This window comes from Equus przewalskii, chromosome 1 (assembly GCF_037783145.1).
Source record: "Equus przewalskii isolate Varuska chromosome 1, EquPr2, whole genome shotgun sequence".
Lineage (NCBI taxonomy): Eukaryota > Metazoa > Chordata > Mammalia > Perissodactyla > Equidae > Equus > Equus przewalskii.
The window spans coordinates 63,104,613-63,130,706 of NC_091831.1; the positions used below are offsets into that span (position 1 = coordinate 63,104,613).

General features: G+C 39.7%; 1 protein-coding gene and 1 pseudogene across 12 annotated transcripts in view; one reads left to right on the top strand and one right to left on the bottom strand.

The window, feature by feature from the left end:
- The window catches only part of LRMDA (leucine rich melanocyte differentiation associated), a 1,072,656-nt gene that overhangs the window by 124,594 nt on the left and 921,968 nt on the right, over positions 1-26,094 (top strand). The gene's annotated exons all lie outside the window — the stretch shown is intronic.
- LOC139074766 (serine/threonine-protein kinase 16 pseudogene) lies at positions 3,279-6,031 on the bottom strand (annotated as a pseudogene).

Sequence of the window (26,094 nt, forward strand, 5' to 3'; positions counted from 1 at the left end):
CTAGTTTAATCTGTTTGCAAATTAAATATATTTTGCAGAGCCAGTTATCTTTTAAGGAGATTAAAATTAAGAAAAAATGTCTGTCATATTACCCACATTTTTACCATTTATGGAACTCTTTATTTCTTTATATAGATCCAGATTTCCTTCTGGTACTAAACTCTTGCCTAAAGAACTTTCTTTAATGTCTTTTTAGTACAGGTATGCTGGCAATGAATTCTCTCCGTTTTTGTTTGAAAAATTCTTTGTCTCACCTTCATTTTTAGAAGATAATTTCGCTGTGAATGGAATTCCTTGTAGACAGTTATTTTTTTCAGTACTTTAATGATGCTGTTCCATTTTCTTCTGCCTTGTATTCTTTCTTTTGAGAAATCTGATGTTATTCTCAGCTTTATTCTTCTGTATATATTTCTTTTTTCCTCTGGCTACCTTCAAGACTTTATCTTTGGTTTTTAGCAGTTTTATTATGATGTGCCAAGGTCCCGCCTCACTCCCACTTGAGGATTTCTGAGGTTCTTTGAACTGTGGTTTGATGTTTTTAATTAATTTTGGAAAATTCTTGGCTATTGTCTCTTCAAACATTTTTTCTGCTTCCTTTCCTCTCTCATCTTCTTCTGGAATTCCAAATATGTGTTATGCTATTTGCTATCATCCCATAGCTCTTTGTTGCTCTGTTTTGTTTTCCCACCTTTTTCTTTGTTATTAGTTTGGATAATTTCTTATTCACTTACATTCAAATTCATGAATCATTTTCTCTGCTGTGTCCAGTCTGCTGATAAGCCTATTGAAGGAATTTTTCCTCTCTATCATGCTTTTTATTTCTAGCATTTTCATTTGACTCTTTTTTTATAATTTCCATTTTTCTCCAGAAATCACCCATCTGTTCATACATGATGTTCGCTTTTTCCTCTAGCTTAAAAAAACACAAATTAGTAATAGTTATTTTAAATCTCTGTTAATCCCAACATGTGCATCACCTCTGGTTCTGGTAACATTGACTACCATTTGACCACGAGTCTTTTATTTTTACTTTTTTGATCTTTGCATGTCATATCATTTTTGATTAAATTCTGGACAATCTGTATAAAAGAACAGTAGAGACTGAGGTAAATAGTATGGAAATACCTGGAAATGGAGAGGCTTCTGTTGGGATGTTAGTGTGGATAGATAGTTCAATATAGTTTCAATATAGTTAGTAGATAATGGAGTAATGGAGCTGGATATAAGTTTTGTTGTAAGATAGACTTCAAATTCTTCTAGTGGTGTCTTGCTGCTACCTTGTGCTTAGTGGGGAGCCTGGAGAAAGAAAGAGTTTTACTCATGTTCCCACTCCATCCTCAGCTCTCAGCTGGTCCCACATTCCTACACTAAAAACTGGGCCTCTGTCCATGCCCTTGCCCCTCTTTGATGGCTAGACTGCTGTTGTTTATTACTGTGAGACTTTGGTGGTGGTAGGGTTTCTCTTTTCTCCTGCTCCAGTCTCAGTCTTAGGGAGGTCCTGTGTGCATAGGTCCCAGGCAGGAATCTTTTTCTGTCTCATATTAGTGGGGCCTCTTGGGTGAGAGAGCGTTTCCTGTCCCTTTTCCAGTAGTAGCAGGCCTCTGCCCTACTTGAACAGGTTTTTATACTCCTTCCCTCAGGAGCAGACATCTTTTGCTTCTAGCTCTCCATTAGTGGCAGTTTACCTTTACCTGAGAATGTTCCTCCTTAATGGCTTATGACTTCTGTTTTTTATGAGAGAAAGTTCTGGAAGTAGGCAAGATTTTACGCCTGTCCACAATGTAGGGGGTTTTCTTATGTCTCTCACTTGATCTTAATCTCTCTTGTGAGCACTATGGGAAAAAAGTGATGAGCAAGTACAGAGTTTCCAAGACTGTCAGAAATTCTAATCTTTCTGGCTTTCCCACATTTAGTATTAACAAATTTGTTAAAAATTTCAGCTGTTTTCTTCTTACTTACATTTATGATGGCTACCCCTTCAACTTGTCCTCTGCCAAAGGTGAAACAATTTGTGTGTCTTGTCTCCCCTTGGAGAGGGACAAGTCATACTTTGGAATTCAGTTCACTCACTTGTCTTGCAGTAGCAGTTCTCTGATGGGTTAGAGAAAAGTTATGATTTTGTAGATTATCTGGCTTTTTCTTTTTAGTGAGAGAATGATATTCTCTTGTGATTTTCTATACCATGAGAAGGAATAGAATTCCGCTCACAATTTGAATTATGGCCAATGATGGTAATTGTAAGGTGACAAAATTCGGTTTAATATAAGAAAGAACTTGCCAATATACAAAACCATTGAGGATGGAATGGACAATGTGCAAAGGATGTAAGCTTTTAGATTTGTAGTGATCAAAGTTCAAATCCTGGCTTCACCATTTTCTAGCTAAGAGACTGTGAACAAGTTAGCATATTTCTCTGAGGCCCAGTTTCCTCATCTGTAAAATGGAGATGATAATACCTTCCTTAAAGCATTGTTAAGTAGATGAAAAGAGTGGAAGTATGTAACATATCTGGGTCATTTAATTTTCTTTTTATGTCTCCCAAAAGTTGTGTGCTCTTGTTAGTAGAGATATGTAAGCAGAATCTCTCCAATTAGCCAGTGTGGAGAGGATTCCTGCCCTGATAAGAAGTGGGATAGGATGATCTGATGGTCCCTTCCAGTCATTCTCCCGGGGCTTGGGTTTTAGAGTCCATGTATATCTGATGCAGAGGGACAGTCTCTGATCCTGATGAGAAGAGTTTGGTGGGTCCTCAGCTGTCTGCTCTCTATTGCCTGGTAGGAAAGTTGTAAAGAAAACCAGAGAGCAACTATATTAGTAATTACATGATTCCTAAGGGAGGAAGAAGCAGGCAGCTCTTGGAGGGGGAGTTGGCACTTGAAGGAAGGGAAAAGCATAGGATGAATCTCTCATTTTCTGCAGGTTTTATCTTGAGAGCAGGCTTCAGTCTATGCCAGGTGGGAAGGCCAACTCTCAATAGAAAGCACACTTTTTATTGACTTGATTAATCAGAGACCCAGGTTCAGGGCAACCTTAGTTGCTAGAAAGAGGGGAATCCCTGAAAGGAGTGAACCAGTGAGTGGACCCCAAATTCCATCAATAAAAATCTGCCCAAATCTATAGTTGGACCCTGAACCACATGAATAGGGTAATTCCACATTAGTAAGGGTAAAACAATTGGAGTGAAATTTGAACTGCTGCATACCTCAGGGGAGAGAGTGTTTTGCAGTTTGCTTTTGGCCAAGTTAACTACGTGCTTTAAAAAAATGATCTTCAGAGAAACTTAACAGAATCCAGAATTTCTCCAACATATCATTCAAGACATCCAGGATACAACCTAAAATTACTAATTTCATTATGAAAGCAATCAAGAGACCAGCCCCAAGGTGACCCAGGTGATGGAATAGCAAACAAAGATTTTAAAGTAGCTATTATAAATAGGCTGAAGGATATAAAGGGAAATATGTTCACAATGTAGGAAAAGATAGGAAATCTCAGAAGAGAAACAGTATTATTTTATTTTGATAATAGTATTATAATAATAATCTAGGACTTAAAATTATATCAAACAAAAATATCACTGGATGAGCTTAACAGTAGAATAGAGATGACAGAGAGAGAGTCAGAAATTAAAGACCAATAGAAATTATTCAGTCTTAAGAAAGAGAAAAGAAAAAAAGTAAGCAGAGCCACAAGGACCTGTGGCACAATATTAAAAGTTCTAATATATTTCTAACATATTAGAGTCCCAGAAGGAGAAATGAGAGAATGTGGTAAAAAAAATAATTAAAAATGGCTGAAAATATCCCCAATTGGATGAATGATGTAAATTTACAGATGCAAGGAGCTCAGTGATCACCACGCTGGATTAATTTAAAGCAAATCACATCTAGGCACATCTTAGTTAAACTTCCAAAAAAACAAAGATAAAGAAAAAAATCTTGAAAATGACTAGAGAGAAATGCACACTGCTTACAGGAGAACAACTTGAATTACCTTAGCATCTTACCATAAATAATGCAGGTCAGAAGACAGTAGGACATCTTTAAAGGGCTTACAGAAGAAGAGAAAAAAAACCTTTGTGAATCCGGAATTCTCTATCCAGCATAAATATCCAAGAATGAAGTTGAAATAAAGACATTGTCACAGAGAAGAAAACTAAGATAATTTATCACTATGAGACCTGCATGCTAAGAAAGGATAAAGGCATTTCTTTTTTTATTTTTTTATCTACACCAAGCTGTTTTCACTTTATTCTATTAATACATTCTCCTGCTCCCAGAGTTGGAGCAGACATGATGGAAGCTCAGCAGTCCTGCTCAGAGCCTTGACATATTCTATCAGTTTCCCTTTCCCCATCCCCCCTCCCACCCCAGCTCAGTCAGGCCCCCTGTCCAGTTCTTGCTCTTGGGGGCAGCTCAGTCTTCTGTTTCTGCTTCTGCTCTCACCCCAACTATAAGAGAGCAGTCCTGGATAGAGTGGACAGATTGCAATGAAGGATAGGAGCCTCTTTCCAAGGCACAGGGGCCACCTTCTCAATGTGGCCACTGGTTTATTCAGATTTGGGTAGTGTGCTGGCCTGGAGCTGAGGGTTGCAGTGCTTCCAACTGACTTAGGAGGAGAGGAACGTGAGGGCGCTGCTGCGGGTCCACAGTCATCATCGAGGCCAGCAGCTGCCACATCACTGCAGAATGCCTGGGGCTCTGCCGGATGTTCAGTTGGTTCTGCACAGCAAGGGCCACACTGTCACCCTTCTGGAACACCATGTCATAAGGGCCTTCCCCAAACATCATGGCATATAACACGCAGCCTAGGGACCAGACATCAGTCCCCTCATCGATGACACAGTGGCTCTGCACGGAGAAGAGCTCCAGGGCCCAGTAGGAGATGGTGCACCCCTGAGCTGCCCAGTCCTGCAGGGCCAGAGCCTGGAGGGAGCCCTCCACGTGGATGCATGCTTGATTCGTGGAACCCAAGTCCATTAAAACTGGCTGCCCCTCATCTCCAAGCAAGATATTAGTGGGCTTCATGTCCCTGTAGGCATAACCCTTGGCGTGAATGGCCTCAAGTCCTCTGCAGATACCCAGCAGCAGCTGAAGGATTTGATCTTCAGTCAAGAAGTTACCTTTGTCCTTGAGCCATTCTGTCTCGGTCCACAGTGTATCTCTCTTGAAGAAAGGTAGCAGCAGCCAGGCCTCATGTTTAGCGCCCCGCTCCTTCAGACAATAAGCCACAAGGTGAAGGATGTTGGGGTGATGGAAGAGGCGATGCATGTCTGCTTCTCATTGGGCATCTTCCTGGTCCTGCTGCTCGTGACACAGGATTCGCTTCAGGGTGTAGAAGTGACCATCATGTAACCCCCCTACTAGGTCCACATAGCTGAACCCACCCTCCCCTAGTTTCTGGATGAAGAGGTAGCGCTTATTGTCAATGATGACAGTTCCCCGAGAGCAGACACACAGTGTGTGGCCCATAGTGTCTCAGTCATCCTCCTCAAAGCCGGTCTGAGGGTGCATCCAGGTTGAGTGGGCTCCTCCAGGTGATGCCCTGAAGGCCCAGTGGATCATGCTGGCTCGGGCCGCAGGGAAGCACCAGGGACTGGAAGCCGATAAAGGCATTTCTACAGGCTGAAGAATGGAAACGTCTTCAGGAAGCAAGCAGAACATTAGATGTGATAAATATATGGGTAAAAAAAAAGACTATTTTTCCTCTTAATTTCTTTACAATATATGTGAGGGTTTAACCCCAAACTCTAATATTGTATTTTGGAGTTTATAGTGTGAGTAGAGGTAGCATACATGACAGCTACAGCGTAAGTCTGGGGGTGGGATAATGGACACCTATGGTGGCACAATTGTTTTCATTTTACAGGAGGTTGTACAGTATTTGAGCAGAGTGTGACAAATGAAGAATGTATATTGTAATCTTGGAGCAACTCATAAAAAGTAATGTAAGAGATATGGCTTAAAAACTAATAGATAAATTAAAATGACATTCTAAGAAAATACTCTATAAGAAGGTAGGAAACGAGGCACAAGGGAACAAAAAATACAAGAGACAGAGAAAATAGAGGTAACATGGTAGACTTAAACCATATCTTTAATTACAGTAAATGTTAATAGACTGAACACCTGACTGAAATGGGACCTATAAAGCCTGACTTTTTAGTTCACAGGGATTTTTTTTAAATGGTTGTGAGATTTGTGGAGACAGTGTGGCTGTGGAAACCCATGTTCTAGCCCTGCAAGATTGATACTCGTAGACCAGATAAAAGAAAATGAGCTATTTAGAGCAGACGTGAGGCATGGGTTCTGGTTTGTCCAGATTTTCTGGCCTGATTCAACACTGCAGTTCAGACAGAGCTAGATCTGGCTCTGCTTCAATGCTGAGAACCAGCTGGAGCTGGGATTGAAGCATGGGGGAAAATGCCTATGTGTCTTTCTCCTGCTTCGCCTGGCTGCATCCTGTCCATCTTTAAGCAAATTGTTACTGTTTTCACTGAGCTCTCCTTTCCCCCGCTTTAAGGCCATATAATATATGGAGCTGTGTGTTGATTTGTTAAGTCCAACTGTCTTCCATCTGGGCCCCAAAGAGGTTTCAAGGACAAGATGTTTTGATGTGTCCTTTCAGGCTAACATGCAGGAGGCCTAGTGTGAGTGACTTTATTAAGTGGTGTCTAAATCCTCCAAGACACCCCTGGCAGAGAGGATACAGCCAGCACAATCGCATGTTTTAAGTTCTCTGATGAAGGAGGGGGTATGCAGTATACTGCTTCATTGGGCAAACAGCACTTATGCCCCCACAACCCTCCACCAGAGAAAGGACTGGGAAACATATTCCTCCAACTTGGAAAAAAAAGAAGTAAATTAGATGATGGTCAACATAGTTTCTTGTCCTTCTTTTCCTCCTTGCCTAATTTGCCTAGTATCTACTAAAAACTTTCTAAAGCACCTCCCTGAAAATTAGGCTATGTAAAGCAATTTTGGGACTTAAGTGTGACCAAGAGATGTTGGCACAATGGAATTCTATTTCCTTTGAGAGAAGAAAGCTATTTGCAGGTACTCTAACAAGAGAGCAAAACTCTCTGTGTTTCAATAAGACTTTGCACTGGATAACATAAACTTAGTCCTCAGAGTCTTCATTGACTTGAATCCTATTTAAGGGCCTATATTCAGTCATTGATAGCACTGTTATCAACCACATGACTTCTGCCTTAGATCCTTTTTGAAATGAGGTGGAGTATTACTATACAATAAACATCTATGTTCTTAGGAAAGTCACTTCTCTGGATCTTATAAATAAAATGAATACATTGAACACCCCTGGAGAGTTTGGGTCCACAAGTCCATGGCGTGGGGTGAAGCCTGGGCATCTACAGTTTCAACAAGCTTCATAGATGATTCCTCTGCTGATCTGTAAGGACCTCTCTAGATTATAAGATTCTGTGATTCCATGATTTTGCATAAGTGTCAGGAAAGATGATTTTTGCCTATAAACTCTCCCTTTTAAAGTGGTCCATTTAGGATAACGTGATATTTTTATCTTAATATACTTTAGGTCTCATCCTATAGCAACCTCTTTCTAAACAATTCATTTGATCATTCTGATTGATCCATTTCAAGGAGCGGAAAGGGTTCACAAACATTTTCTAGTGAACTCTAGAAGCAAAAGCTCTGGCACCACTTTATTTTTTATTTATTTATTTTTTTTATTAATGTTATGATAGATTACAACCTTGTGAGATTTCAGTTGTACATTTTTGTTAGTCATGTTGTGGGTACACCACTTCCCCCTCCGTACCCTCCCCCCACCCCCCCTTTTCCCTGGTAACCACCGATCAGATCTCCTTATCAATATGCTAATTTCCACCTATGAGTGGAGTCATATAGAGTTCGTCTTTCTCTGACTGACTTATTTCGCTTAACATAATGCCCTCGAGGTCCATCCACATTGTTGTGAATGGGCCAATTTCGTCTTTTTTTATGGCTGAGTAGTATTCCATTGTGTATATATACCACATCTTCTTTATCCAATCATCAGTTTCTGGGCATGTAGGCTGGTTCCACGTCTTGGCTATTGTAAATAATGCTGCGATGAACATAGGGGTGCAACGGACTCTTGAGATATCTGATATCAGGTTCTTAGGATAGATACCCAGTAATGGGATGGCTGGGTCATAGGGTATTTCTATTTTTAACTTTTTGAGAAATCTCCATACTGTTTTCCATAGTGGCTGTACCAGTTTGCATTCCCACCAACAGTGTATGAGGGTTCCTCTTTCTCCACAACCTCTCCAACATTTGTCGTTCTTGGTTTTGGATGTTTTTGCCAATCTAACGGGGGTAAGGTGATATCTTAGTGTAGTTTTGATTTGCATTTCCCTGATGATTAGCGATGATGAACATCTTTTCATGTGTCTATTGGCCATATTCATATCTTCTTTTGAGAAATGTCTGTTCATGTCCTCTGCCCATTTTTTGATCGGGTTGTTTGTTTTTTTGTTGTTAAGCAGTGTGAGTTCTTTGTATAATATGGAGATTAACCCTCTGGCACCACTTTAATGGGGAGATTTCTCTGTGTAGTTCTGACTTGCTGGGACCATCATGTGACCTTGGCAGGTCAGACATTCTTTGTGGGTTTGGAGGGATGATTTTGTTTTCTAGGGTGTATCAAGATGATATTAAAGTTCTTTCATGAATAGAGTATCCATTTAAAAGCACAAAGGCAGTTGTCAGGGGACAGGGGCTGAATGCTGAGTTCTTTCACTGGGGGATTATTGGAGGCATCTCGGCAGCAGTTCATTGAGTGTGCTTACCTGAAATTGTTTTCTGCCTCTTAACTGGATGCTGATTTGACTGTATCAGTTGAGAGTGTGTTAGTTAATCCTTTGCTTAACTTGTGCTTTCTGGGACAGGCAGGGGCATTTCCAAAGATAAAAATCTGTCAACAGAGGCTAAGTCTTAATCAAACAGGTGTGGATGAGTTGGGGAGGCTTGGAGCTGAAGTATGAGAGAGAACTGCATTGTAGGAGCAGCCCTCTAGTCAGGGAGTGTCTTGGAAGGAGAATGGGGCAGCTAATGGGATGTTTAACCAGCAAATTATTAGGATCATGGAGAGGTATGTTAACTTTTGCTGACCATCTTGATTGTCAAACTCTATACTTCCTACTTAGCTTTAAACTTTATATCACTTGGGTCAAGTAAGATTAAAGGACAGAGGAACTGAAATCGTAGACTGAATTCCCATAGCACACTTATCAGAGCTCTCAGACTGAGCTTCTAGGACAGAGAACTTCTTTAAAAACAGCACTATTGATTCTTTCTTCCTCTGATTCTTAATTCCTACAGCACTCACAAGCCGTATTACCTATCCCATCGCTCATTCCTTCTCTTTTACTGAACTTCCTGAAAGAGTTGTCTCCCTTCACTACCTTCACATTTTCACCTATTCATCACTCCCTCCTGGTCTTTTAAGTGTAGTCTGTGGACCAGCAGCGTTGGCATCCCTTGAGAATTGTTAGAAATGCCAAATTGTGGGCCCCACCCAAACCTAATGAGTCAGAATCCTCACTTTCACAAGATCCCCAAGTGATTTGTGACACATTAAAGTGTAAGAATCACTGCTAAGGCTAAAATACTTTCTTGAAGGCCTCAGATGGCCTTCTAAGCACAAAATCTACTGGCAGCTTCTCATTTTTTCTTCTCCTCGACTGCTCTCACTTGACATGATTTTCTTCTTTAAAGCTTCTCTCTCTCTGACTTCTCTAACATAGCTCTATGTAGAGCTTCTTTACACTTTGCTGGCCATTCTTTCCCTGGATCATTTTCTGGCCTGTTTTCTTCTTGTCAACTTCAAAATACAGATATTTCCACAGTCTGTCTCCAGCACCACTTTATCTTTCTCCCAAGGTCCAATTCCACTGTTCCATTTGACTTCTGGACAGCTCCACGTTGGATGTCCCTTTGGAACCTCAAGATTACTCTGTCTGAACTAACTTATCTTCTCCTTTATTCCAAAAGGCAGTTTCTCCTCTGGCCTTCCTTACTTAGTGACATCCCTGGGGATCCTCAGCATCATCACTGATTACTTCTTCCCTTGCTTCCTTCCCTGTCTAATTAGTCACAAGATTGTACCTCTAGCATTGTCCTGTGTTCTGATGTTCTCATTCGCTGTTTAGTCAAGTTATTCAAACCTCTTTCCTGAACCACTGTAAGGGCCTGGTCTTTATAATTCTAACCACTGCCCACTCCTACGTCTCTTGCCCTCCACTGTCAGATTGTTCTTTCTAGATGTTCTGATTATGCCTCTCCTCTGCACCAAAGCATTCATTGTTTCTGCACTGCCTTCAGAGTTACATCTAATCTCTTCAGTGCAGGCTTCAAAGTCTTCTGTGCTCATATCCCAGTCCCTGCCTTACTATTCTCTTTGAGTGCCCTATGCTTGGCCAAACTGAAGTCCTGTTTCCTCTCTTTGGCATTCCCTACTAACCAAAGATGACCTTTGGAATCTGGAATGAGATTCTAATATAGATTATTACAGGGATGGATAGTGAACCAGCAATTGTTTGTGAGTCTTTCTGGCTTCATTGCAATAGATCAGGTCATGTGATCTTCCTTTCTTTTCTGACTTAGTAGGTAAGGGAAATGTGTTAAGCATCGTGCGTTTGAAGATCAGGAAGGCATTTAATACTGGATTTGTGCCAAACAGCTCTATCAAAAGAGGGCACCTGGGGCTGGCCCCGGGGCCGAGTGGTTAAGTTCATGCTCTCTGCTTCGGCGGCCCAGGGTTTCGCTGGTTCGGATCCTGGGCACAGACATGACACCGCTTATTGGGCCATGTTGAGGCGGCATCCCATATGCCACAACTAGAGGGACCCACAACTAGAATATACAACTATGTACCGGGGGGATTTGGGGAGAAAAAAGCAGAAAAAAAAAAAAAAAGGAGATTGGCAACAGTTGTTAGCTCAGGTGCCAACTTTAAAAAAAAAAAAAAAAAAAAGAGGGCACCTAAATGGAGGAATGTTTCTTGTGGTTTCCCACTGTCAACGAAAATAATCCATAACCAATCTATAAATGAAAATTTGGGTGAGTTTATTCTGAGCTTAAATTTTAGGATTATAACCCAGGAGAGTCTTTCCACAAAGGAACAGAGCACTCCAAAGAAGTGGGGGTATAAGGGTGGTTATATACCCTCAAAGAGGGTGTTTCACATATGATTGAAATGTCCCTCCCACAATAGTCACAAGATTGCCCTGTTGGCACAGCATTTGATGGACACAGCAGGTAGCAGGTCTGCTATCTTGGTGGGCGTAGCAGGAGGCAAGTCTATTGTCTCCAGCTGGACGGTCACAGGTGCGGGCAGCAATCAGCTTCTAGCCTAAGGAAAGATACTTAATCCTTAAGGAGACGCCAACGTTGGGAGGGGGAGGGAAGTTGCACCTTTATCTCAAGGGCCTTTTGCTCTTGCCATAGGGAATCTCTAAAGCAGATATACAATGCGTGCTCAGTGGCCTCGGTCAGGCCCTTTTGGAAAGACAAGTTCAGGCTGAATTAGGTTTACACCAAATGGCTTCCTCATATATTCCAATATATCCTATTACTTGCCATTTTTATTTGTCACCACAGAGTTTGATTTTGTACCTGATTCCTGGGCAAAAATATTTACCAGTGACTTAGATAAAGATACAGAAAGTGCATGTATCATATTTTTAGGAGACAGCTGGGAAGGACAATAGAATCAGATAATAGAATCATGATCTCCCAATATTTTATCAGCTAGAATATGGCCAAATCAGAAGAGAAGAAATTTAAGATTACACTTGCACTTGGGCCCTCAAATGAACTGTTAAAGTAAAGTACCAGAATATGGGTGATGTGTGGGAAAAAATTGTTTTATTTAACATCTTCACATATCTGAATGTGAGTGTTTCAGGAACTCACGAGATAAAAGGTTCAATGACAGAAGCATATTACCTTGAAAAAGAAAGAAAGCCACACTTAGAATATTGTGTTCAGTTCTGGGCCCTACATTTTAAGTTGGATGTAGACAAACTGGAATTATTTTTAGGGGGAGCACAACAAGAGTTGCTTGGCTAGGGTGTGATTAGTGTGAAGAGCTCACTAGGTGGTCTTTGAGGTCCGTTTCAAGCCCAGCTTTACTCAGTTATAGTCTCCTTGGTGGAGGGTAATTCCTGCCTTACCGTAGTTTTTCTGAAGGCATTTAGCGCAATGCTTTGCTCATAGCGTGTGTTAATAAATATTGCTGAATGAAGGTTGTTAGTGTGATGTAAATTTTGCCTTCAGACCCAGGACATAATTTCCTTGAGGGCATATACCACATGTTTTGTTTCTTTTTATATCATCCCTAGCATCTTGCATGGGGCTGGATTTTCAGCAGGTACTTAGTAAATACAGGCTGAGTTCACAAAATTAAATATTGGGAGAAATCCATTGAACACCTCATACTTATTCCCCAAATTTCCCCTTTCCTGTTATATAAATACAAAGGAACAATGTGGTGAGGGGAAAGAACACTGACTGGGAGTCAGAAACCTTGGTTTTTTTTTTTTTTTCTAAAGATTGGCACCTGGGCTAACTACTGTTGCCAATCTTTTTTTTTTTTTTCTGCTTTATTTCCCAAACTCCCCCCGGTACATAGTTGTATATCCTAGTTGCAGGTCCTTCTAGCTGTGGGATGTGGGATGCCGCCTCAACATGGCCTGACGAATGGTGCCATGTCCCCGCCCAGGATCCGAACCCTGGGCCGCTGCAGCGGAGCGCGCGAACTTAACCACTCGGCCACGGAGCCGGCCCCAGAAACCTTGGTTTTTAGGGCTGCCCCTTTCACTCACTAGCTCACATCAGGCAAGTAAGAACTCATGTACAGGATCTGATGATGAAGGAGAAGTAGGATGGAAAGTGTCATGGCTGCTACAATTTAGGATCAGGCATCTGAATACCGCAGCTGGGCTTCTCCCAGCCTTTTGGTGTTGGTAATGAAATGCTTTAAGATGACACAATTAAGACACTTAATCATTTGCAAGTTTAAGTTCCTTTCAATTGGCCTGGAAGCCATAGAAATGGCATAGTTTGCTTCCTGGGAGATTGTAGCCTACGACCAATAATTCACTTGTGTCTATACAGCTGTTATTTGCTATTCACTGGCAGGTGTGACTAATGCCACCACTGACACCACCTCTTGGATGAATGTGAGCTTCTAAAGCAACTCGTTCATGAGTATCTGTGTGAGAGAGGATTGTTGGAAGGGTGCTGGGCTTCTCTTTGTTGTTACTGGTGGGGCTGAACCCACTTTTGAGAGACTTAGATTAATGTTGGCACTATTTCCCGAGGGCATGTCTGCTCTCCGTGGAGCCTTTCCTGGCATATGCCCATGATTCTTGGTACTCTTTTTCTATTCTCTCTTTCTGTGTATTGTCATAGCTCTCTGGATTGGATAGGCATGTTTCTGAAGGCTCTGAAAGCCCATTTATTTGAACAGGGACAAAGTGATGGTGTTGAGGGAGCAAATCTGAAAACATAAGGCTGGGTTTGGACATGCCACTGTGTCAGAAGAAAGCAGTGGGTTTTCTAGACAAGGGTGAAGTGGCTGAGAAAGCATGTACAAATAATCTGATATCTCCTGTTCAGTCTTTAAAGAGTTAAAAGTTGAAGTGGATTTTTACCAATGAATTGTGTTTAGTTTTGTTCTTTAAAACAAAAAAGGGACCTCAGAAAAAAAAGTGTTTCATTAATGTGCCAGCTTGGATTATTTTCCCCTGTTCAGCAATCAACAGTAATAAAAACCCAGATAGAAAATTTTAATACATTTACAGTAGAAATGAAGACATTAAGCAAAAACTCTAAAACATTTTCCATTTTCATTTCACTTACCAGGTGCTACATATCAAGCTATTATTTACCCAGCTAAAATGAGCTGGAAAGTGATCCAAGTTGGTGAAGTGCCTGTAGACAAATCACACAATTGTTTTCTCCTGCTGATTATGCTCAGCTGAAGGGATTAGTTTAGCACAAATCAGATCAAGATGATGTGAAAGTTACGCAGGATTACTTGAAGACTGTGGAGATTAGCTGTGGTCAGCTAGCCAATGGAAAACTTCATTTTTATGCCTTTGCTGCCTGGTTAGTTCATGTGTATGGAGGCAGTTTAATTTAAGTCATACCCAGTGCTATTCTCCAGGCTAGTGGAGTAAAGCAGCAAGGATAATTCAAAGTGAGCAGATAATCCACCAGACAGTTCTGTTTTGTTTTGGAAGGAATACAGTATATTAACAATAGTTTATATTTGTATGGCTATTTCCAGTTGAAAAAGTGCCATTGTGTACCACTGATCTAATAGCTGGAACCAGCGAGGAAACCCAGGTATACCTCTAATTTTGCTCTTAGATACTAACCTTAGGCAAGTCATTGAGTCTCTTTGTATTTCCTTATCTATAAAATGGGAATAATAATCAAACTGGTTCTTCCTAGATGGTAAGGGATTTGAGATAATAGTTTTGTAAATGTCTTGAAAGGTTAAAGCATTACATTGATCTAGTTACTTAAAGACCTTTATTGATGGCTCACCTTCTGTTAGGAGTTCTGTTCGACCTAGGGATATAGTGGTGCACTAGAAAGAGGGCAGAGGCTTCCCCTTAATCACCTCACATTATGGGATTACTATTCTCTTTTTCTTGGAGTGATTTAAAAATGAATAGAATTTCTTGAATTTATACCAACTGAGTAAGATGTACTCGAGGGTAGAAAAAGGAACTACGTAGGTAATATGAAATGATTTCCTACATCTACATAATGATATGGGAAATCGTAACCTCAATTATCTGAACTGAGTATGTTAACTATATCTAATGGAGGGACTTTTAATCTGAGAGTCTCTAGATGATCTTCAGAGGGCCCAGGAACAACCTGAAATTGGATGTAAGATTTGGGTCTGTGACTTACCACAAAGGTTGAGAACTGCTGAATTAATGTATACTCTCTTGTTCCCAGGACAATGTGATGACAAAGATAGTTAAAAGGTTTCTCTTGGATTAAATCTTTCATCAGGTTGCCAGACTTGGTGCCACTGACTTGTGCAAAGTCTCATCTGTAAAATGTGGGAGTCATATTAAATAGTCTCTGAGAAGTCCCTTTTGACTCTAAAATTCCATTATCATAACTTCAATTTCTCTTAGAAAGGAAGATTTAATCCACTTTAGCCAGCCATTTCCACAACCTCCCTTCAACCTGCTAATGTTGAAATAATTTGAAAATGGTCCTTAGTGAAAGGCACATTTCTTTGACATTTCAGCTAATCTGGAAGTGGCTATATAGCTTGAAGAGAGAGGATTTTTATAGGGACTTCTGGGAAGCTTTGAATATCTGCATGAGTTGACCATGGTTTGGTCTGCTTCATGGGAAGTGTTTTGATCCACTGTCTTCAGGGGTTGATTTGGGGCAGCTGGCTGGTCCCGTTGTCCTTATAGTTTGGTTATTGAATTAGCACAATAGAGATGTAGATTGGTTAATGTGCCTGTGGCCCGTGAGCACAAGCTATAGGCTTGTTAAAGCAGTTGGACTTGTAGAGAGAATTAGATTAACATGAAGCTCCTTTTTCAAATTTCCAGGGTTATATTCTGACATGTTGTGTGGAGGTGTGATCGTAGTGTCACATAGTCACCACTGTGTGCTAAGTTTTGAGGCAGATGACAGGTGGGGCAAATGCTGTTTGTGGTCTCCCCGCTGATCATTGCTTTCTTCCTTGCTGAAAAAGCTGGGATTTTGTCTGGGTGTCTCTTCTTCTCCATGTTACCTAGATCCAGCTACAGGGGTTTAATCTGGATTGTTTTAAGACCAATGTTGGGATCCTATTCCCCTTGGCTGTCATTGGTTTAGCCATGGGCATGTGACACTGTCTGATGTGTCAGACAGCGACAGTTTAGCCATGGGCCAATGAGCATAAGGGAAAATCTTCCAAGAGGCTTCAGGGAAAGATTTCTTTGCTCTTAAGAAGAGATACGAGTAAGAGATGGTTCTGCTTGTTTCACTAGTTTCTGTTGACTTTCCGTGAGAACTTTTGTAATTCCAGTCATTTTACCACTTTGTGGTCTGATGGTCAGGGACAAGACAGTGTACTGAGGGTGGCAGAGGGGAAATATGGAAAGAGGCTTGAAACTTGACTGGTTCCCCAGCACTGGTTTCTGAGCCTCTTAAGTCTATCTGAGCCAAATGATCCTTGTTGCCTTTATCTTCAAATGTGGAATCTCTTATTTTTAAACCCTCAAAATTCGCCTCTATTAATACTTTTTAATACTCAATGCATATTAGATTTAACAACATAAGAGTAAAACCTCTGTCTTTTCTCCCTGTCCTCTTTTCCTGCTTTATTTTCCTTTGGTGCACTTACCACCATTTACTAGGTTATATGTAACAAATCAGGGGTTTTGTTTTATTCATTGTAGCATCCCCAGCAAATGGAACAGTGCCTGGCATGTAGGGGAGAGTGCTCAGTAGGTATTTGTTGAATGAATATTTTATCAATTTAGTTGATTTATTGCTTCTTCTAGTCACTCTTTCCGTCTAGTTTCAGTTAGTGTACCGCTAAGCAGTACTGTTGGTTTAGTAGATCTTTCAGTGATGGTTTAGATGCAGGAATTTTCTTACTTTGTCTGAAAATATCTTTACTTTGGCTTTATTTCTGAAGGATAAGTATAGTTTATCTGGGTATAGAATTCTAGCTGATAGTTATTTTTTCTCTGAACACCTCAAAGATATTCTGTTAAGGATTGAATTGTGTCCCCCACACCCCCAAATTCATACGTTGAAACCCTAACCACCAGTGTGACTGTATTTGGAGATAGGGCCTTTAGGGAGGGCATTAAGGTTAAATGAGGTCATAAGGGTGGGACCCTAATCCAGTGGAATTGATGTTCTAATAAGAAGAGAAAGGGGTACCAGAGATCTCTCTGTCTCTGCATGAGCACAGAAGAAAGGCCATGTGAGGACACAGTGAGAAGGCAGCTGTCTACAAGCCAGGGAGAGAGTTCTCACCGGAAACCAAATTTGCAAGCATCTTGATCATGAACTTCCAGCCTCCAGAGCTGTGAGAAGATAAATGTCTGTTGTTTAAGCTACTTTAGTCTGTGGTGTTTTGTTATGGTAGCCTGCTGACTGATACAGATTTCATTGTCTTCTGGAGTTTACTGTTATTGGTGAGAAGTCTGTTCTACATCTTTCATTCCTTTGAGGATAATCCTTTATTTCTACTTGTTTTTCAAATTTTTCATTGCAATACAATCTATCAACACGTGAATTTGTTTTTATTTAAAATTGTTAGTACTCAGTGACTTTATTCAATCTAAGAATTCATGTTTTTTTTTTTTTTTCATTTCTGGAAAATCCTCGGTAATTCTCTTCTTGGTTATTGCCTTTCTCCCATTTTTCTTCTTCTGGAACTCCTATTAGATTATATTGTAGACCTTATTCTGTCCTCCTTGCCACGAATCTTTTATTTTGTACATGCCATCTCTTTGTCTCTTGGTCCTGAATTCTGGGTGATTTTTTTTCAGATTTACTCTATGGTTCATAAGTTTGCTTTTCGGTGTACCTCGTAGTCTGTTGAGCCTGTTGATCACTTATTTGATTTTGATGATTATGTTTTTTTTCGATATTCTATTTTTTCAAATCTTTTTCCTTATAGTGTTATCTTATTTCATAATGGCTCCTATACCTTTTAAACTCTTGTTTTATGGCCTTTCAGGTTTTTCTATAACTTCCTGTTCTTCCATTTGTGATTGGCTGATTCTCTCTTAGTTATTTGTTTCCTTGTGTGTTTTATAATTTTTTTAATGAATTTTTTTTTGTTTTTTTTTTACTGTGAGCTTGCATTTGAAACTATTTCTGAAAAACAGAGCTTTCATAGGTCTAACACCAGTTTTATGTTGTTTTTTTATCTTGGATTTGAAATACCATTACTGTACACCCATGGGTAATGTAGGCTTAGAGTTTTAGTTTGTTGCAGAGGCCTTTTTTCTGCCCAAAGCTCTGGGAAGCAACATGCCTCCTTATACTTTTCTGTAATGGTAGATAAGGTTTTTCTTGTCCTCTTTTGGGCTCCCCCTAGATGTCCAGCTTTATGTGGAACTTGTAGTTCCAGTTCCCTATCTTGTGTAGGCCCAAAGTAACATGTCCTATCCCTTTGAGGGCGTTAAACACCTGGGTTTATATCCAGGTCTGGTCTTGTCATGGGCTCCTGTGTCGTAGGCTTGGATTTTAGTCTTTGGTTCTCTTACTTGGCAGTTGGTCTCTCTTTTTTACCCCCAGCTCTGCTATATATTAAAATTTTTAGAGGAGGGTTATGTTTTATCCAGATTTCTTTAAGAGTGTTGAGATGTGAGTTTGTATCAGCTTAGTCTGCCATGTTGCTAGAAGTGAAATGAAGTCTGAAATCTCTCACTAAAGTCATCGGTGACTTTGTAATTGCCAAATTCAATGGAATTATTTCAGTTCTAACCTTCCTGGACCTCTGGCTATTACATTTTGGACTATCGATCAGTCACTCATGTATTAGAACTCTCCACGGCCTTGACATTGATGATACCACACTTCCCTGATCACTGATTACCTCTTTGCCCATCTTCTTTCTGTCCTATTTATAGACACTTCTTCCTCCACTTCTTCCTTAATGTTGCTGTTACTGTGAGTCCTAGGCTGTCTATTCTCTCACCACATGTGCTCTGTGATTTCATACGCTCTAGGGTTTTAGTTTCTAGTGTGTGTTGATGAGTCCATCTTTACCTTTAGCCAAGGTTCCTCTCTGCCAGCCTCACATGTTCAACCCTCCTGCTGAACATACTCCCTAAAGTCCCCTCAGGCACCTCATGTTTAATACCTCTAATGCTGACCTTCCCTCCTGTCCTCACCAACCTTCTCCTCCTCTTGTATCTTTTTCAGGTGCTCTCACCTATCTGTCAGTTCTCATCAGTTTCCCTTTCTCCTTCCCCACTCTCACGCTGTACCAAAGCAATCACTAAGTCCTTCTGATTTTACCACCTAAACGTTTCTTGAGTTTTTCTCGTCTCCAACCCTACTTGGAGTAGGTCTATGTTGATGTCTCCTGCCTCTTTCTTTCCAATTCCATTTCCCACATGGTTCCTTGATGACAAACTTGACCCTGCCATTCCCTTGTTCGCTACCATAGTGACTGCCCTTTCTCTCTGGCATGATGTCTCATCTGTTTCACATGGTTTGCAGAGACCTGTGTAATCTGCTCTATGCCTGCTCTCTTCTGCCCTCACTCAGATTTAACTCTGTATAGTTCCCCACATGCCAGCACCCACATCCCCACACCAGGTCTTTTTGCTTCTGTGTCTTTACTCATAGAGATTCCCTTTGCTAGGAGCTGCCTTTGTCTTCACTTGACTGGCCAACTTCCACTCATCCTTTAAGGGATATTTTATGTGAAACCTCCTCTAGGAATCATTTCTTTTTCCCTCAGCCCTAAAACTGGCTTACATGTTCCTCTCCTTTGTTCCCACTGTTCTCCATGTATGTGTTTGTCATAATTGTTTTTGTGTCTGTTTTACATGCAATACTGTGAGCAGATAAAGGAAAGGAATTGTGCTTTACTCAATTTTGTATCGTGAGCACAGACCTTGTCACATAGTGGGTGCTCAATAAATGTTTATGTGGATGTGCATGGTTGGATGGATGAGTGAGTAAATGTAGGAGTTTTGTTCAGAGAATGGGAGTTCTATGGTTGCCAGAGAGGTCTGGGATGGCCTCTTGGAGAAGGCAGCTTGTGGTCTGGGGTGTGAAGGATTTGGCATGAGGTTGGTGAAAGGTGAGTGGGACAAGAGAAGAACTAAACTGGCAGTATTTTATGTCTCCTTTTGGGTGCTTTGCAAGTGTCTGACTGATTGTAGCAGTGGGCGACTAATGGCCAACAGCATTCTGACAGCGCCTGCTGACAGTCGATAATGAGATTAGTGCCTTTTGATTCCATTATTAACAAGTAGCCAAAGAATCATTTGGACGTGTCAGGAGCTAATGACAGGAATTAAGAGTCCCTCTAACTTTGGGGCAGCAGTTCAGGTACCTAACACTTTGAAGGGTAATTGCAGGCAATTTTTTCCTAAATATTTTAAAATAAATGTTTTGTTGATGTTTAACAAACATACGAAAAAGTGCACAAATCCTAAGTGCCCAGCTTGATTAATTATCACCAAGTGAACACACCAGTGTCATCAGCATGCAGAGCAGAATACAGGCATGTTGTCATCTGGAAGCTCGCTGAGTGTCTGTCTTAGGTATTACTTGTACCCCTTCTCTCACTAAGGGTAACTGACTACTGTCCTGACCTCTAACAGCAGAGATTAGTTTTGCCTGTTTTAAACCTTTATGTCAGTGAAATCATGCAGTATTTCCTCTTCTGTTTTTGACTTCATCTGCTCAGCATTATATCTGTGAGATTCATCCATGTTGATATAGCAGTGGTTCATGCATTCTCATTGCTATTAGTATTCCCTTGTATGGATATGCCAAGTTTTAAAAGTTATTCTACTGTTGATGGACATTTGGATTGTTTTCCACTAGTTTCTGACTATTATGAATGGTGCTACTATGAACATTCTTGTCTGTCTTTTGGTGAACATACATACCCTCTCTCTTGAATACATTCCTAGGGATAGAATTGTTGGGTCATAGAGTGTACTAGTTGTTCAGTGTTAGTATAAACTGCACAACAGTTTTCCAAAGTGGTTGTAGCAACTTATTTCCAATAGTAGAGTATGAAAGTTTTAGTTGTGTGACATACTTGTCAATATTTATTTTTCACCTATAATAAAATCTCATTCACTTGAATCCCGTTGATAAAGAACGTGGGGTGACATGCATATAGACTATACTTAAATTTGCATTCATAGATGCTTTTGATAGTGGTTTGCAAAGCATGTTAAAAATATGCTATCAAGGCTTGTGCTTTTTTGTTTAAGGGAACCCACTGAGATTTTTAGAGGCCACTTAAGACAAATATGCCAAGATAGTGCATTATTATTTTTTAATTGAAGTCTTTAACCCACACATTTAACAACACTTTGCTAACCTATCTTGTGCATACATACATATAATTACAAAAACTGTATTTAAAAAGATGCGTGTTATAAAATGAATAGATCAAGTGGCATTTCTGTAGAGTCCTTAATGGTATGCCACATTCCTCTGTCTGTGGTTCTGTGAGACTTACCATGACTAGGCAGTTGATGATGTGCTGGTTAAGTCTTTAGGACAACTTGAAGCAGGGAGGAACCTAAAATTAGTACCTTTGAATGACAGAATTGGCATCCAAAAATGCTTTGACTGGAAAGGTACATAGTCCTAATCTAACATGATTGGTCACTGGCTCCTATGCCCATCTATCCTGGTTCAGTCAGCTAAGGTTGGGAGAAAACATGTCCTTTCAGGTGCACTCCTTCATGGGGCAATGGGCAGAGCTGGGATCCTTAGAAGAGGCAATGCATGCTGGTTGTCTCTTGTACAACCCCTAAAATCCTGTCTCCAAGATCTCTTTTTGTGTAAGTGAATGCTAAAGATAAATGATAAAGGATTCTTGCTTATGTTTTCTTTTCTTTTTTTATTGAGGTAACATTAGTTTATAAGATTATATTCATTTCAGGTGTACATCATTGTATTTCAGCTTCTCTTTAGACTACATCATGTTCACCACCAAAAGTCTTAATTGCCATCCATCACCGTACACATGTGCCCCTTTACCCCTTTCACCAACCCCCCCAACTACCAATCTGTCCTGTGTATCTATGCATTTGTTTGTTTATCTTCTACAGATGAGTAAAATCATACAGTATTTGTCTTTCTCTGACTTAATTCGCTTAGCATAACACCCTCAAGGTCCATCCATGTTGTTGCAAATGGCAAGATTTCATCTTTTTTGTGGCTGAGGTAGTATTCGATTGTATTCATATACCACATCTTCTTTATCAGTTTATCTGTTGATGGACACTTAAGTTGTTTCCAGGTCTTGGCTGTTGTGGATAATGCTGCAATATAGTGCATATATCTTTTTGAATTAGTGTTTATGTGTTTTTCCAATAAATACCCAGAAGTGAAATAGCTGGATCATTTAGTAGTTCTATCCTTAATTTTTTGAGGAATCTCCATTCTGTTTTCCATAGTAGCTGCACCAGTTTACATTCCCACCAGTGGTGTACAAGGCTTCCTTTTTCTCCATATCTGCTCCAATACTTATTTCTTGTCTTATTAATTATAACTGTTCTGACAGGTGTGAGGTGATATCTCATTGTAGTTTTGATTTGCATTTCCCTAATAATTAGTGATGTTGTTGAACATCTTTTCATGTGCCTGTTTGCCATTTGTATGTCTTCTTTGGAAAAATGTCTGTTCAGATCCTCTGCCCATTTTTTAATCTGGTGGTTTGTTTTTTCTTGTCGAGTTGTATGAATTCTTTATATATCTTGGCTGTTAACCCCTGATCAGATATATGATTTGCAAATATCTTCTCCCAATTGGTAGGTTGTCTTTTTGTTTTGTTGATGGCTTCCTTTGTGATGCAGAAACTTTTTAGTTTAATGTAGCCCCATTTTATTTTGTCCTTTGTTTCTGTTGCCTCTGGAGACATATTCAAAAAGATACCACTAAGACCAATGTCAAAGAGCATACTGCCTATGTTTTCTTCTAGCGGTTTTATGGTTTCAGGTCTTACATTCAAGCCTTTAATCCATTTTGAGTTGATTTTTGTGCATGGTGTAAGGAAATGGTCTACTTTCATTCTTTTGCATGTGGCTGTCCAGTTTTCCCAACACCATTTATTGAAGAGACTCTCCTTTCTCCATTGTATGTTCTTGGCTCCTTTGTTGAAGAAATGTGTGTATTTATTTCTGGGCTCTCAATTCTGTTCCATTGATCTGTGTGTCTGTTTTCCTACAAGTACCATGCTGTTTTGATTACTGTAGCTTTGTAGTATATTTTGAAATCAGAGAGTATGATACCTCCAGGTTTATTCTTTTTTCTCAGGATTTCCTTGGCTATCCAGGGTCTTTTGTTGTTCCATATATATTTTAGTATCCTTGTATTTCTGTGAAAAAATGTTGTTGGGATTCTGATAGTGATTACATTGAATCTGTAGATTGCTTTAGGTAATATGAACATTTTAACTACATTAATTCTTCCAATGCATGAGTGTGGAATATCTTTCCATTGCTTTACATCTTCTTTGATTTCTTTCAACAGTGTCTTACAGTTTTCAGTGTACAGGTCTTTCACCTCCTGGGTTAAATTTATTCCAAGGCATTTTATTCTTTTTGTTGTGATTATAAATGGGATTGCATTCTTTTTTTTTTTTGAGCCCTGAGCTAACATCTGTGCCCATCTTTCTCTATTTTATATGTGGGACAACTGACACAGCATGGCTTGATAAGTGGTGCATAGGTCCACGCCTTGGATCTGAGCCAGTGAACCCCAGGCCACTGAAATGGAGCATGCGAACTTAGCCACTGCGTCACACGGCTGGCCCCAGGATTGTATTCTTGATTTCTCTTTCTTCTAGTTCATTGTTAGTGTATAGAATTGCAGCTGATTTTTGTATGTTGATTCTGTACCCTGCAAGTTAACTGTATTTGTTAATTATTTCTGACAGTATTTTTGTGGATTCTTTAGGATTTTCAACATATAAAATCATGTCATCTGCAAACAGTGAGAGTTTTACTTGTTCCTTTCTAATTTGGATTCCTTTTATTTTCTTTTTCTTGCCTAATTTCTCTGGTGAGGACTTCTAATACTATGTGAAAAGAGTAGGGAGAGTGGGCATCCTTGTTCCTATTCATAGAGGGATAGCTTTCAGTTTTTCACCATTGAGTATGATGTTAGCTGTGGGTTTTTTGTATATGGCTTTTATTATGTTGAGGTACTTTCCAAACAATGGATGCTGAATCTTGTCTTGCTTGTGTTTTCTTAGTGAAACTGGACACCGTTTCCCTTTGATCTTCTTTTATTCACTGATAATCTTAAAGTCTAGCCACTTGCTATGAACCAGGAAAGATCTGAGAGAAGGAAGACTGAATGGAGTTAAGAATGAGTTATGGGATATCAGAGAGGTGAAGTGAGAGAGGGTTTATTGGCAAGGCAGAACAGAGTGCTGGGCCTGGGAGGTGGGAGGTGAGCCAGACATCAGTGAAGGACTGGGGACAAGGCAGAGAAAGAGAGAGCACCTGGGAAGTGTGCTACCATGACCTCCAGAAAGTGAAGGAATGACCAAAGAGAGAAAATGGACTAATTAGGCCCACAGACTTTTTGTCAAAAGTATACTGAGTTGTGTGTGTTGCAGTAGTCTGTTGGTCAATTCAAGGCCAAAATGCCTAGAAACTTCCCTACCCCTTCTTTATTCTTGCCAAGTCCACATGAGTTCTTTCCCACTCAGGGCCGTTCTTTCCCACTCAGGGCTGTCCTTTCCCTGTTTATGGCAAACAGCTCTAGCCAAACTGTATTTTTGACATTTAAAATGCTCTAACACTCTGTGAGTGAGGTTTATATTTTGTCAATTTCAATTTTTGAAAAGGTAATATCCCTATGATTTGAAACCTAAGAGATATGAAAGATTATGAAAATTTTTCCTCCCATTCTATTCCTTATCTTCCCCAGTTCTCACTGTAATCCCCAAAGGTAACTATTTTTGGTTTCCTGTATATTTTTTCAGAGTTTCTAAAATTTTGTATGTATAAGCAAAATTAAATATCTGTATTATTCCTTTCCCATTTATACGAAAGATAGCATTTTATTCATATTATTTTGCCCCCTTTTTTTCACTTAACAAAAATACCTTTCCATATCACTACACAGAGAACATTTTCATTAATTTTTTATGGGTACATAGTATTGCCCTGTATGAATCATCATAATTTGTTTATCCAGTCCCCTGTTGATGGACATTGTGCTTGTTCTCTTCCTTTCACTATTACAGAGCTGCAAGCAATGACCTTTAATCTGTCGTTTTTGAATGTTTGCAAGTATATCTATAGGATAAATTTCCAGAAATAGACTTACTGGGTCAAAGGGCATATGCATTTGTAATTTTGGTAGACATTGCCAAGTTGCACTCCTCAGAAGCTAACTAATTTATCTCTTCACCAGCAGCAATAGGTGCACGCCTGTTTTCCCACAGCCTTACCAACAGAGCATATTATTAAACTTTTGAGTTCTTGCCAATCTGGCAGGTAAAAAAAATGGTTTCTTAATGTTTTACTTTGCATTTCTCTCATGAGGTTAAGCATCCTATTATATATTGAAGAGGCATTTGTATTTCCTTTTTTGTGAACTGTGTTTGTGTTATTTGTACATTTTTCTATTAGATTTTTGTCTTATGATTGTTTTTGGAGCTCTCTTTATGTATGTGTGTTTTTGTGTGTGTGTGTGTGTGTGTATGCATCTGTGTACTCAGTGTGTGTGTAATTTGTCCTTTTTCTGTGATTGAGTTGCAGTTTCTTTTTCCACATTTTTTGGTTGCCTTCTGATTTGTTTTTGGTGGCTTTCTGTTTGCTTTATTTTCTGGGTTTTTTTCCATATAAAATCTTTGCTTTGTATACAGTTGATTTTTATGCAGTTGAATTTATCATCTTTTATTTTATGGCTTTTGGATTTTTAGTTTCAGTAGAAGGGACTTCTCCACCCCTTGCTTTTCTTCTAGTGCTTTTATGGTTTCCTTTTTAAAAAAGTGTTTTCTTATTTGGAATTTATTTTGGAATGGACATGATCTGGCCCAACTTTGAAAGCAGTTGGGGAATGAGGCAGGAGATTAGGAGAAGTGAACAAAAAGAAACCATGGAGAGGGATGTGGAAGAGGAGTAAAGAGAGAATTAAAATGCTGGCAAGAGAAGAGAAGTGAGAATGGTTGATAAATGCCTTTGGAAGCTGGTAACTATTATAATATGTGGCAATTAATAGTGACTTAAATATCTTTAGACTTCAGATGTACATAATCCTCACAATAAAATAGATAGGCAATCATTTCTTTCTATAGTATTTATTTTGTTTCTTAAAATTAATCTGATACAAATATGGCTCCACATGTTAA